The sequence below is a fragment of the Vespa crabro genome, chromosome 23 (assembly GCF_910589235.1).
Source record: "Vespa crabro chromosome 23, iyVesCrab1.2, whole genome shotgun sequence".
Lineage (NCBI taxonomy): Eukaryota > Metazoa > Arthropoda > Insecta > Hymenoptera > Vespidae > Vespa > Vespa crabro.
Genome location: NC_060977.1, coordinates 3,745,407 through 3,759,904, shown reverse-complemented (window position 1 = coordinate 3,759,904; position 14,498 = coordinate 3,745,407). Strand labels below are relative to the sequence as shown.

The 14,498-nt window shown below is 34.9% G+C and overlaps 1 protein-coding gene and 1 long non-coding RNA gene across 4 annotated transcripts in view; both read left to right on the top strand.

Annotated features, from left to right (window-relative positions):
- The window catches only part of LOC124431975, a 37,462-nt gene extending 34,090 nt beyond the window's left edge, over nucleotides 1–3,372 (top strand). Inside the window, exon 4 of the long non-coding RNA XR_006944158.1 lies at nucleotides 2,500–3,372. This is a non-coding gene — a long non-coding RNA (uncharacterized LOC124431975). The remainder of the gene's footprint in view (nucleotides 1–2,499) is intronic.
- The window catches only part of LOC124431969 (Krueppel-like factor 6), a 301,934-nt gene that overhangs the window by 133,013 nt on the left and 154,423 nt on the right, over nucleotides 1–14,498 (top strand). The gene's annotated exons all lie outside the window — the stretch shown is intronic.

Sequence of the window (14,498 nt, the reverse complement as noted above, 5' to 3'; positions counted from 1 at the left end):
TTGTGTCTGACATTACAGCCATTGTGTCGTCGTACGTTGGAAGACCGAAGAGACTCCGTCGCTCGAGTTATCGCGTTTTATATACATACCGTGCTATACTATTTCGCGTACCTTCACATATATTTTACGCCGAGGAAGCAGAAAATAGAAGGGAAAAGAACAAAAAAAAAAAAAAAAAAATAAATAAAAAATAAAACGAACTTGAATGGACATCGATGACCGAGCGAATCTTTTTTTTTTCTTCGACCGTTCGTTTTCACATGCCTAAACTTTTTTTCTATCTTTCTTTTCCTTTTCCTCTCTCTCTCTCTCTCTCTCCCCTTTTTTTTCTCATGGAACAGATTAGCATATCCACGAGTTTGACGATGGATACTCTGATTGTTTGATTACAAGATGATGTCTTTTGAAAAACGAGGTAATATGACTGTAATAGGAACGAAAAGAAAAAAAAAAGAGAATGTCGTAAATTTAATGCAATGCATGTACACGATGACGACCAAAAAAAAAGGTTATTTTCATTCATTATTATTTATTATAAAAAAATTTTATTCATTCGAGATTTGAGCCCGATAGTGAGTAATTGTAAGAAAAAGAGAGAAAAAAAAGGAAAACAAAAAGAAAAAGAAAAAGAGAAAGAAAAAAAGAAAAAAAAATAAATAAGAAGAACAAAACGAAAGAAAACATGAGTAGTAAGTAAAGATCAGTTAAGCAATCAGCTTCGAACGTATGGTCCGACTAGAGGAAGATTATCGCGATAGGCGTTACGTAATAAGTCGTCGTGCATTGAGAAGGGGTCAAAAGCCGTACTTCTCTTCTTCGACATAATAAGAACCGCGTCACGAGCGGTCAGGACGAATACGGCTAGCGGCGCGTCACAACTGTAGAAGCGTATTTGCTCTGGATGCTTTAATGGAGAAGTCAGTGGTAGAGTTATGCGTTGGCCGTAGATAGTCAAAGAGAGAGAGAAAGAGAGAGAGACAGATATATATATATATATATATATATATATATATATATATATATATATATATCACGAATGTACTCGGAGTGAGATCTATTCATAGAGAAAGAGAAAGGGAGAGAGAGAGAGGAGCAAGCACGCGGCGTCAATGAGACACAACATCGGCAGCAGCAATCGTGTGAGGCTTAAAGGCAAAGCCTTCTCCTCCACCATCCTCCTCTCTGTCTCGTTCCCTCCCACGTCAAAGGCGCGTCTCGAATCATCGTTGATAGTTAACGCGATCTAACGGGTGTTCTCTGTTGGTACGTTAAATCGAGGATTAGCTTAGAAACGAAACGTTCTCTGATCTTCCGATCACTCATTATCCATTACGAAATACATATCTACGATCTTTGTAGTAGTTGGTCTGTTATATCGACCTAATTGCTGTCGTGTCGCGGTATATCGAAGTAGGATTTTCATCTAATCTGATAATGTCGATGCGACACTATCGTGTTGATTTTGTCGTTTGCCTTCAAAGTAATTTCTGACGATTACAACTAAAAAATATTATTTGTAGGGAGAGAGAGAGAGAAAGCGTTTTTAATCCGATCTCGTTCTAGGATCGTTACAAGCTAGTCGTTATATATATATATATATTTTTTTTTTTACCGTCGTTCGAATATATGTATTTTTAATTTTTTTTTTATTTTTCTTCTTTAATCCTTAGTATATCTCGATGTATCGAGTCGACATCGAAGCCAACGTTGCTTTAAATCTCCTGAGAGGGTATCCGATCGAGTAATTTTTTTAACAGCGTTCTCCGAAAGTAATTCGTGAGAAAAAAAAATAACCGAAACGCTCGATCACTAAATCTCGTGACCGTATCGATCCTTTACATACTCACAATTTCTCTCTCTCTTTTTTTTTCTTTTTTTTTCCGCGTTTGTTACGCACAACGAGCACGAAATCGTGTCGAGACCTACACCGTGAAAAAGTAGACCAATAGAGTAGTAAGGCGAGTCGAAAGCATCGCGTCATGTGAACGAGCTTTGACTAGCGAGGCCTTACTCGACAACGAGACTGCCTACTCCACCACCCCCTCAGCATCCTCCACTGCCTACTGCTTCTGTGTTCTCGTAATTATTTTCTCTCTTTTGATATATATATATATATATAAATTTTTTTTCTTTTAATTTTTCTCCCCCTCTTTATTTTCCTTTCCTTTTGTTTTTAACGAGCCGCCGGCTGTTGGAGTAAGTACGTGTGGAAGCGAGAAATGAATGAAAAAGGACTGGCAAAGCCCAGTACGAGAAATGGAAGGCGAGAAGAAAGAGAGAGAGAGAGAGAGAGGGAGGGAGAAGAGAGAAAAAAGAAAAGATAAAGAGAAAGAGAAACAGAAGAAGAGAGTGAAATTCGACGAGTAAGGAGTGAAGAGGATTGAGGATGTACGTGCAAGTTTTTAATGCCTTTTACTATTTTTCTTTCTTTCTCTCCCCTCCCCCTTCCCTTCCTCCTCTCTATCTCTCCCATCTTTTTTCTTCATCTTTCTGTCGCAGCAGGACACGCAACAACCGACGCTTTTTTCCTCGATAATTCTGGCGCCTTGTCTCGAGGCCATGTCACTGACTGTGGGAAATTGCAATGACGAAATTTAAACGGGCGGAACGATGAAGAGCGAACGGTGATGATGTTACGTTCATGTTCGAGAGAGAAATTTGAGAGAGAGAGAGAGGGAGAGAAATATAGTACGAATGAACGTGGCAGCTGCGTTACGAGTAGGTCAGTTTTGTGATCGTGCATATATCGAATAACGAAATCGGTCAACATAAATCCGATCGGAGTTGAATTTGTCGATTGTTCTCTCGATTGATTTAAACTAGATAGATGAAAAATTATATAACAATTTTTGTTTTACGATTAAATAGAGGGATAAAATCTATCTGTGTGTGTGTCAGCGCACGTGCATCGAGAAAAACATGGATGTTTTAAAAAATGGAATATTTCGAAAACTTTAACGCGAAAATTCTTTCTGTCTTTCCTGTAAATATATAGTACGTTCAATATAAAATGTTTGATAACGAATTCTTGATCGTATTTTGCTTTGTGTCACGTTCTTTCAAATATATGTTCCGTCTATATATCTATACATAAATATATATATATATATTATACATATAGACAAACGCGTACGATAGTCTTGATATCGTGTCGTAGAATCACGCTGTGTATTCGCGCGTGCAAAGAACGTCGAATCTTTCCATTCTGACGTATTTTCGATACGTCAGGTAAATCGAAACGCGACGATTTCCACAGCCTGTGCAACTTTAAATGTTAATTCAAGACTTTTCGGAGCATAAAGATAAACCAGGTTTCATGATTAAAGCTTCATTGGTATTTAAATATTCCGAGCGGCCCGGCGTATTGATAAAACTTCGATGCAAATTATTGATTCGTATACACACATATATATATATATATATATATATATATATATATATATGATGTATGTATGGATGTATGTATGCATATACATTTGTATATATGTATATATGTGTATATGTATTTATACGGTAATTAAATTACACATGAGAAAGCTTTCCGTTGATATTAATTTAATTATATCGATGATAGGAAACATCGGCGGATCATGCAATTTCATGTAATTTGCTTCGCTCGTATCAAGCATGAAATTGATCGATATAAATTCCCGGAAATTCATCGAAAATAATTGAAGATAAAAGTCCATTTATATATTATAATCAATGATAAAAGTTCGTTCCGATAATTTTCAAAGATTAAAAAAAAAAAAAAGTGACGATTTAAAAATTTTATAATTTTTTTACTTACAAATTATGATCTGTATTGAATTTATTTATTACGAATTATTTGAAGTGTTACAAGCGTTGATTAATTCCTCTGTCGTATCGTATTATTTCGAGATACTTTCGAGATATCGTATATAATACTAGAAATAAAAAATATTTTTTTATTCTTATCGATATTGAAAAATTTTATTCCATGAGAATATAAATATTTGTAACATATTTTTTTTTTCTACATTCTCAAAGAGTATGCACAAGTGACAAGGATATATTTTATGAATTCTTATAAAAAATATTCTTAAGAACAGTGATATCATTCTTATACTGGAATTCTTGGCAATGAAAAATATAGTCTGTAGAAAAGATTCTCATGTATCTTTAAATGCACATAGATTTATAGAATAGTTCGAAAATTTTGATTATGTAAATGGAATTTTATATCCATGAATAGAGCTGAAAGTAAATTATACGGTGTGTACATATATAAAATCTGTAATATTTACTATGTACACTTTCAAAACGAGAAAAAGAAAAAATAAACTCGCTTAAATTAATTTCTTTTCTTCTTCTTCCTTTTTTTTTTTCTTTTTTTACGCGTAACCATTTGATTAACGAAAATTCAATTAAATTAAATGCTCGCATTCTAATGAATCAATCTCTGTCAAAAATCTTTCAATAGTATATTCTATGGTTGCAAATGATCTACGAACGAAATTTCAACGCTTCGCAAAAAATTTTTGGATAATCCGAATGAAATAGAAAAAGAAAGTAGGAGAAAAGAAAAAAAATTTTAAGTACGAACCACCTTCAAATAATTCCAAAATTATTTGTGTTTCTTTTTTTCATTTTTTTTTTTCATTTTTTTTTCATTTTTTTTTATTAATAACACGGAAAAGGAAAAGAAAGAGAGAAAAAGAGAAGCAGAAAAATCCATGCTACTTATCGCATCTCTGAAAAAACTCAAAAAGTGATCTTTCTACTTTTACCATCTCTCGTCGAAGTTAAGGATCATCACTTACGAAATAAAAACAAAAAGAAAATAAACACGGTCGAAGAAAAAAAGAAAGGAAGAAGTAACAGCGTGAAGAAAGTGTAAAAAAGCAAAAAAAAAAAAACAAGAAATTCGATGAGCTCGCCAAGTATTTCTTTTCTTTTTCTTTTTTGTTCTTTCTATTTCCTTTTTTCTTTTTTAAAGATCTGTCAAATTTAATAGCTCGTTCGTCGTAGAGAAAGAGAGAGAGAGAGAGAGTCAGGACGGCGGTGGTGCATCCGCGCGCGCTTTATTTTTAAATCCTCTTGTATGACGGTGCCACGAAGCCGCTCGCGGAATCGTTGATAGGTCCGTTTTGTTCGTCCGACAAAAAAAAAAAGAAAAGAAGTTTGGTTAAAAAAAGGAAAGCAAACGAACGAAATACGTGCGATTTTATCATTTGACGCTCATGCATATTCATCGAAGGACAACGCGCGTTTAACCTTTCTCTCTCTCACACACACGCACACACATACACACACTTTCTCTCTCTCTCTCTCTTTCTCTCTCTTCGTCTTTTTTCATAGGAATACCACGTGTCGGTATTCCGTATATACGAATCGTGATACGAACGGCCGGCTCCACGACGCGCCCGCAACTGGTGGCATTAATTCCTTCTCCCCTCCCCCTTTCACCCTTCCTCCATCCATCCCTTTCCACCCTTTTTGTTTCTCTCTTTCTCTCTTTCACTCTCTCTCTTTCTCTCTCTATCTATCCCTCCGTCCTCTGCTACCCTCTCGACGCCCTATCGTTTTCGTCCGATTCCCGCGGAGGTTATCCTCGAAATGTTTTACCCCTCGAAAAAAAGTAGACAAACGAAAAGGAATAAAAACGGGAGAAAACGATCCATGGACGCTCGTTACGACGAGCTGTTCAGGAGATGGCGGCAATTACGAAAGCGATGACGCGTACACGTTCGTTCGTCCCTTATAAAAGTCCATACATATATATATATATATTTACGTACGTACAGAGGCAAGTATATCACATAGTTGTATACGTACGTACATATTTATTTATATATGCTAATGTTAATATATATATGTATATATATATATCTATATTTGCATGTATTTATATTACTTCAAATTCATGTTCTCTCGTCTCGCCATCATATTCATTCGACTTATTAGATATTTTACTTGTTAAATATTTTACTTATTAGAAAATAATATTTATTCCCTGAGTATTACATGAGAATTCTTTTGCGTGAAATGAATTGCGTTTCAAAAAAAAAAAAAAAAAAAAAGAAGAGAAAGAAAGAAAGAAAGAAAGAAAGAAATAGAAAAAATTGCGAATGATCTATCCTTGTAACACTTTGTGTCATCGTTACCAAAAGTCTTTCGTTAATATTATCGAAAGTTTATTTTTAAACGATATTTAAAATGCGTGTGAATAATAATTTAATCTATCAATGATTAATTATTATTTTGTTCAAAACGTGAGACGCGTACCAATACGATTCCTTTTAGAATTTCGCAATGTTCGAATCGTAAATGTCAATTCACAATGGTAAGAGAATAAATAGGTGGAGCGGTAAAAGCGAGGGACGTTATTTTTATTTAGCGTTTCTCATGTTTATCTGTGGTGGTACCTTTTGGTAAAGTCGACGAAGTGAGTGCCACGTCAATTACGAATTCGTATCTCGCCCGACGGCCGTTTCAGGAAGCGAAGGATTCTCCGCACGTTGTCCGCTAGCCTGTTATTTCGGGAGTCCCGAAAGTGACTTCCACTTTGGAGGGTACCTCTGCATTTCAATAAGACCTTTCTGCATCGGCGAAAGTTCCGCTTACCGTTGTACAGGAAAAAAAAAAGAAAAAGAAGAAAAAAGAGAGAAAGAAAAGAGAGAGAGAGAGAGAGAGAGAGAGAGAGAGAGAGAGAGAGAGAGAAGAAAAGTTCGAACGAAGACTTACGTTTCAAATATAATTCCTTGATTTTTTTTTCGTTCTTTATCGCATAGTAAAATCTTTCTCTTTATATCGAGATTATACGTATCAAGTCTTACTTTAACTTTTTATATTTATAAATACTGATAAATCTCTGATAACACGTACAAACATGTCGTAACAAAACAATGTATATTATTATTATTATTATTATTATTTGATGTATATTTTTAGATGTATATGGTCGTACATATTACAAATTTATCATTCGTTTTTATCGAAAATAAAAGAAAGGACTATTCGTCTTTTAAAAATTGTTTTCATGTTAAAGATATATTAACGTATGGAAATAATTTATCTCTAATTTGTTTTCTTCTTTTTTCTTTTCTTTTCTTTCCCCTCTTTTTTGTAATATTTCCATTCAAAATAATAAAATAATAATGAAAATAATCAGATAAAGTTTTTATGTAAATATACGTATGCGTGTATGTACTTATAAATTCTATTTCTTTTTTTTTTTTTTTTCTTTTTTTTTGTGTTGACTCATTAGTTTCTCGATTTGTATTGGTAGAAAGAAAGTAGTGTCAATATCGTTTTCGTGCCACGTGTCATCCCAAACTGATTGCAAGAGACAAGACGTAACGCGAAGATTTTCGGTTTGTTTATCGAATGAATGTGAATGCAAATGTATGCGTGTTAGTGAGTAACTGAGTGAATGTATGAGTAAGATAGCTTTTGTGAGGAACGGTCAAGAAGCCAGTGGAGTTCTAAAACGTAGAGAGTGACTCATGGTGTGAATGTTAAACAGCTAATGTCCCCGCTAGTGAAAATACTGTATTCTCTTAGCATTATATGTAAATATATTATTTTGTTTTAACACAATATAACTTTGACATTATAATAAATTCATTAAAATAATGGATTTTAGATAGATTTTTCTTTCTTTTTATTCTTTTATTTATTCCTTTATTAGAATTATATTAGCTGAAATATGTTTTTGTTTACTTATTATTAGAACATTAAATAAATTAAACAAATAATAATAAATTATATTTTAACATATTTAGTATATGAATAATACTAAATATATCATAAATATATACATAATAAATCATATTTATTATATATTAATTATTTTATTATATATACATATAAAGAGAAAGGAAGAGAGAGATTGAGAGAATGAGAGTATATTTACTTGTTGTTTTTGAAGTGAAAAAGAATGCGGTTTATTATCGAGGATATCATCCTTGGAATTCATGAAAGGTGATTTTAACGAGGAGATCGGTGTAAAATAAAAAGAAGGCAAAGCCGTAAGTCGTGTCGAGCTTCTCTTTCCTTATTTCTATCCCTTTCACTCTTACAGTAGCAACGCCATATACAGCACCACGATATTAGCTCGTTAACACTGCCTCAACGACGGTATTGGCGAACACAATAGAATGTTGGATGGTGCACTTCGTACCGCGTTGCACCGCGCGACTATTGCAGCTGTTGGCGCAGTTAGAAGCTATGGTCTGTTCGTTAAAGGCCGACCAGAAGTTCCGAGATTCTCTCTTACATTAGAAACGTACTTATATACACACATACATACATACACATATATTCATGTACACACATGAATGTACGTGTAGGTACGATCACGATCGGAACGAACAGGATTAATCGTTTTCCCAGCTTACCGAGGCGTGAACGGTAAAGTAAAAAAGGAAAACGAAGAATTCGCCGAAAGGATTTGAAATTTCTCTATAATCTAAGGAAGCTTTCTCTCTCTCTCTCTTGGAAGTCTCATCGAATCGTTTGAGAAAAGTAAAAAAATAAAAAAAAATAAAAAAAAAACGAAAGAAGATTATTAGATAAAAATAATGGATTTGTCGAAAAAAAAAAAAAAAAGAAAATAAAGAAAATACGTAAAAAAGAGAACAAAAGGGAAAAAGTATCTATATCTCTTTGAGAGACAAGGAAAACAATCATTCGAAAACTTTGAAACGTTTCTATGATCGTAATAAATGCGTAAACAGATTATATGATTGATTCTCTCTCTGTCTCTCTCCCTTTCCAAATTCGAATCATCGATACGAAGTTGGATATGTAACACATTCGAGTTCTCGATCCGTGAACTATTTTGAGAAAAGATAGAGATAGATAGATAGATAGATAGATGGATAGATAAAGGAAGAAGGAACGGCAAGTGGAGAGAAAAAGAATGAAAGAGATAGCGAGGGACGAGAAGAAGAAGAGGAGGAGAAGCGTCCCATTATCGACTCATTCACCGTGACCGTATGCGTTTCCTCGCGCGTATACGTACGCGCTCATCGACATCTAACCTTGGACGGGAAGCTTTCCATTGCGCAGTAGGACACGCATTCCTTCGTATGCTCGACTGGTATGTCGAGGTGAGCAACGGCATGCAACGGCATCCAATATTCGCCGATAGGTCGCGGTTACGACCTCGCGAATTCCTTCTCTTTCTTTCTTTCTCTCTTTCTCTCTCATTCTCTTATTCTCAATCTCTCTCTCTCTCTCTCTCTCTCTCTCTCTCTCTCTCTCTCTCTCTCTCTCTCTCTCTTTCTCTCTCTCATTTTATCTACATCTCTGTCTCTGTCTTTCCTATATAGTCAACGAACGCTTTTAACCTGATCTGCCGTGGGAGAATTGTGTGGGAGGAAAGCCATTCCGTCCCTCGCATTTTTCGATCCTCCACCAAATTCTTCACCTTCTGTAATTTCGCAACGTTCACATTGAGAGTGTGACGTGGAGTAAAGCGTATTGATATTGATATGTATATTATATATATTCAAGAAACGTCATTGGTATTTTGGTTATTAATTTTCTTTTTCGTTTTTTCTTTTTCTTTTTTGTTTCTTTTCCTTTTTCCTCTTTTCTCCCTCTCTTTTTCTCTTTTTCTCGATATATACTATACATAATTCATATGTGCGGTATCCTCTTATCTTTAGAAATCGATGTAATTGGATATTAAGAAAGAAAAAAATGGAAAATGAAAGATAATAAAAAGTTTTAATAAGCTTTGCGATTTACAATTACAACTACTTATCTATAGCTTTATTGATATGCAAAGAGGGAATTAACATTTCTTTTCTTTCCTTTTTTTAGGAAGATAAAGTGTCTAACGTGTACTATATATATATATATATATATATACGTATTATCGACGAAATTCTTCATATAATCGTTATTTTATCATAGAGAAACGTATATAATGGATATGCATGCATGCATGCATATATGTATATAAAGAAGAAGATATAGGGATCCATATTCAGGTGTTTTCCTATGGACATTCTCTCTTGAAGCTTTTAGCGGTAGTGTCGGCACAAGGTCCTGTTCTTAAAGCACGCGACTTAGGACAGTTATCGCATCGCTAAAACCTATACACTATACATACGTAACCCTAAGAGCGTAATAGTACAACTCCATTAGGCCGTAAAGGATAAAAGTTATCGTCGTATATTCCAAGCGCTCGTACTCGTAAATACGACTCCCGCTTTCCCCGCTTTCCTTAGTTCTCTTTTTCTCTCTCTCTCTCTCTCTCACACACATACACAGACTCACACACTATTTTCTCTCTTTGACGATGAATTCAAAGGAAGATATAATGGACGGATCAATAAGGTTCGGACTCGTTTGGGAGTCATTTGAAAGTCGCACGAAAATAGGTCGAAAGAATAAATAATTTCTCACAAGAGGGGGAAAAAAAGAGGAAAGAAGAAGAAAAAAAAAGTTTCTTTTTTATTCCTTCGTCTTAATCATAGAGAAGATGAAAGTTTTTCGATGAGAAGAATAATATACTTCCGACGATTATGCATACAATTATATCAAATATAATTCAATATATATATATATATTTTTATTATTGTTATTATTAATTGCTGATATAATAAAAAAAAAGATCCAAAACATTTTCTTCGAATCAAAAAAAAAAGAAGGGAAAACAAAAGAAAAGAAGATTTTTATGGATCGATAAAAATCATTTTCGATTAAATAATTTATTGAGAATACTTTATAGAGAAATGAATAATTTATAGAGAATTGATCCCCATTTAAGGGTAGGGAAAGGAGATTTTTCAAAGAAATATCTCGTTTATTCGTTATCATAGGGGAACACATTTTATCGTATACCTATAATTCTTTCTATTAGTTACGAATACAATCCAAATTACAAATAAGAAAGATATGGATGAAGCGAAATCGCAAGATGGAGAATCGAGAGTTTCGTAGACCACGGTAACAAAGTGTTCGTAGCTCGTAATTCGTTCGAGTAGTACTTACGATCGGATCGGAACTCTCTTTCTATCTATCTATCTATCTATCTATTTCTCTCTCTCTCTCTCTCTCTCTCTCTCTCTCTCTATATCTATCTCTCTTTCATGCGCGTTTTGTGTTACGGTACCAACCGTAAACCGGCGGCAACAGAAAGGACGATTACCGGCGATCGTTGTAGCTATCAATTACGAAACGATAACTGTTACCCCGTGCCAACAGTGGAAGAGAAAAAGAGATGGAAGTAGAGACTTACGTTATCGACTATTTCTCTACATAATGGATTCAACCCTATCACATGAATTCGTTCTTTCTTTCTCTCTCTCTTTGTCTCTCTTCCTCTCATTCAATGCATTTACTCTACGTTCTTGAGCCATCATTCTATGTAATATCAATGTATTTCTCTCTCTCTTTCTCTATTTCTCTCTTTTTGTTTCTATCTCTGTCCCTGCATTTATTTCTTTCTTTGCCTTTCTCTCTCTCTTTCTCTTTCTCTCCCATCCCTTTCTCTCTCAGCATCTATTTCTCTATTTTTCATTTTCACTCTCACGATTCGCGAGTGTAACGCGAAAACAGACTGGCCACTGGCCGATAATGAAAACGCGCTTGTTGGGGAGTACGGATTGCGCCTTGGCACGGAGCAAGTCTCCCTCTTTCCCTCCCATCCACCCTTCCTTCCTCTCGTAGGTTCTTTCTCTTCTCATGGAATGACCGCCGTCGAGCACGGACAATTAAACCGTACTGTCGTAAAGCTCCCGTTATAACGCGAGTCCTCTCTCTCTCTCCTCTCCCTTCTCCACTGTCTATTTCTCTCTCTCTCTCTCTTTTCCGAGCTCTCCTACGTACCAAACTACTCAAGCTTTTCTCTTCTCTCTCTTTTTGTTTCTCTCTCTCTCTCTTTCTCTCTCTCTGCATTCGTCTGTCTGTCTTTCTTCATCGAAACAGTTACCTACCGTTTCTCGCTTTTCTCTATTCACTTTTCATGCTTTTCGTGTTACGCTACGAGTAAAACTGTAGTTAATAAGTACAGTACTTTATAACAGAATGTACTGAATTAATACTAGTTTCTCTCACGATTCGATTCCATTCGTATATAGTCGTGCGAAAACACACACACAGAGAGAGAGAGAGAGTGAGAGAGAGAGTAAGGGAGAGAGGGAGAGGAAGACGAACGAGCTTAAGCTTTTCTTCTCGACAGCCGGCATGATTTATCGCGTCCAATGCCGTATCTCAGTGGTACGCCAATAATAACGTTGTTACATCGAGGTATCTATTATACCGGGCATCTACTATATATATACCTTCACAAGCCACGATAATTGCTGTTTGTACACGCAACGGTGATTTGGTGCGACGCGTAAAACGGGCCGAAGGCGAGCCAATAGAAAATAACACCGTCGACGCGTATCCGTGGGAAATCGCGCACGAGTCACGGCCGAATGTAAACGGAACGTTGCACCGATAACAATTATTTGCTTACATCCGAGAGGAGACATGTATATCACAGCTTATGCTCGATCGGTATGATTTTTATGGTTATCTAATAGAAGCACAAACGTGAATATATATATATGTGTGTGTGTATATATTATATATTTTGTTTCATCGATGAGAACGTAATATAATGTTACGTTGACGTACACACTGTCGAAAATTATTTCGACAGGATAAAAATCCATTTGCAAAAAGAACATTTTCACTTGTTTAAATCTGTTAACAATTGGCAAAAAGAAGAAAAAAGAAATAAAGAAGAAGAAGAGAAAGGAAAAAATATTTTACATCGCAAAATAATGCACTTCGTTTAAAATATAACAATCCTTTATATTTCGTAAGATATTTTAAATTGTATCATACCTACTATAAAATTTGAATTTATGTTCATTCATTATTATTAAATGCGATTATTGAATTAAAATAAAAATCTGGTGGTTCTGCAAAAGAAAAATATATATCTTTTTGGAGTAAATTATTTATTATTATTTCGTTGTAATATAAAAGCATTCTCATATTCGTTAATAATAAATCAAAACTCTAATGAAATTGTCTTGTAAACGAATATGTCTATTCGGGAAAAAAGTAGAAAATACTATTGATTGAAGAAATCTGTCCGGATTAAAAAAAGGGTTTGAAAAATTGTACTTTTAATTTGTAGATTTATTTTTCGACACTTCATGTCGAAATATTCGATCGACATTGTCGCTGTAGAAGCAAATTTAACAGTGTACGTACATGCATACGTACTTGCTCTCTGGTGCGAGCGATGTTTCAGACCGTAATAAATTTCGAATTTAAATTCGCGTCTATCTCCCGTATCATCCGCTTAAAACAAAAGCACTTTCCGCACCACCGAGAGCCGCCGCCACTACCACCACCGCCGATGGTTGGTTGGTTGGTTGGTAGGTAGATAGGTAGATAGGTAGGTAGGTAGGTAGGTAGGTAGGTAGATAGGTAGGTAGGAACCGAAGCATACTCGCGGATATTTACAACACCAGCCATGAGAAAATTCGGATCCATAGCCCGCCAGTAGATTTATAGATACGCATACGTGAAAGTAGATAACGCGTCTGCGGGTTGTAAATTTAGAATAGCGGCGAACGCGTCCTTCCTAGCGTGTCGTTCTTGCTCTTTCTAACTATTTCTTTTCTTCCCTTTGCTCCAATTCTCGTAGCCATCCACGTGGAGAACTGTGTGTTAGTCTCGACGTAAATTAGTGAAGGCTATGAACTATCGAGGTATTCGAATCATTCGATATCTTATAATAATTATGATGATGATGATGATGATGACAATAACGATTATACTAATGTGTCTAGAAAAAGTATAAAAAAATAATTCAAATTATATCTTTATTCTTAAAATAATTCTAATCTTTTCTTATTCTTATTCTATATTCTTTCGAATGATTATTAAAAAGAAAAAAAAATAATAGTAGAAAAGAAAAAAAGAACTTATATATTCCTATCCTATTGATTATTACTTTGAACGTAACAATTATTTACTATTAGTTTTTCTTTTTTTCTTTTTTTTTTTTTTTTGCGATCGTTCGAAAGTCGTTCGATCACATCGAACAGAAACTAGTAGTAAGTAAGTTGGATTTTCGTGACGATAGTTCTAAAAGTATATATGTATCTAATCGTGATATATAAATAGCTGGATCTTGCGTTTAACCGTGGTTGGATAAAATGTACCTCGTAGTAATGCGAACCCGTGGGACGTAGTTTCCTCCTCTTCTTTTTTCCTCTTGTAGTTTGATTCCTCCTCTAGGTATCTTATATCCTTCTCTCTCTCTCTCTCTTTCTTTCTTCGTCTCGTTGGCTTTCACTTAGCTAAGGTAGCGCGTTTAAAACATTGTTCCTTCCTCTTCGAGAAAGGTAAGAGAAAAATAAATAAAAAAAGAAAAAAAAGGCAAAAAAATAAGATAGAGAAGAGAAACAACGAGAAGAGAATGAATCTACCAACTCTACGTGGGTAGAAGATCGCGCATCGGTCTCATTTCCTTAGGCCACTTTAATGGTCGTTAACTTAATTAACGTCCG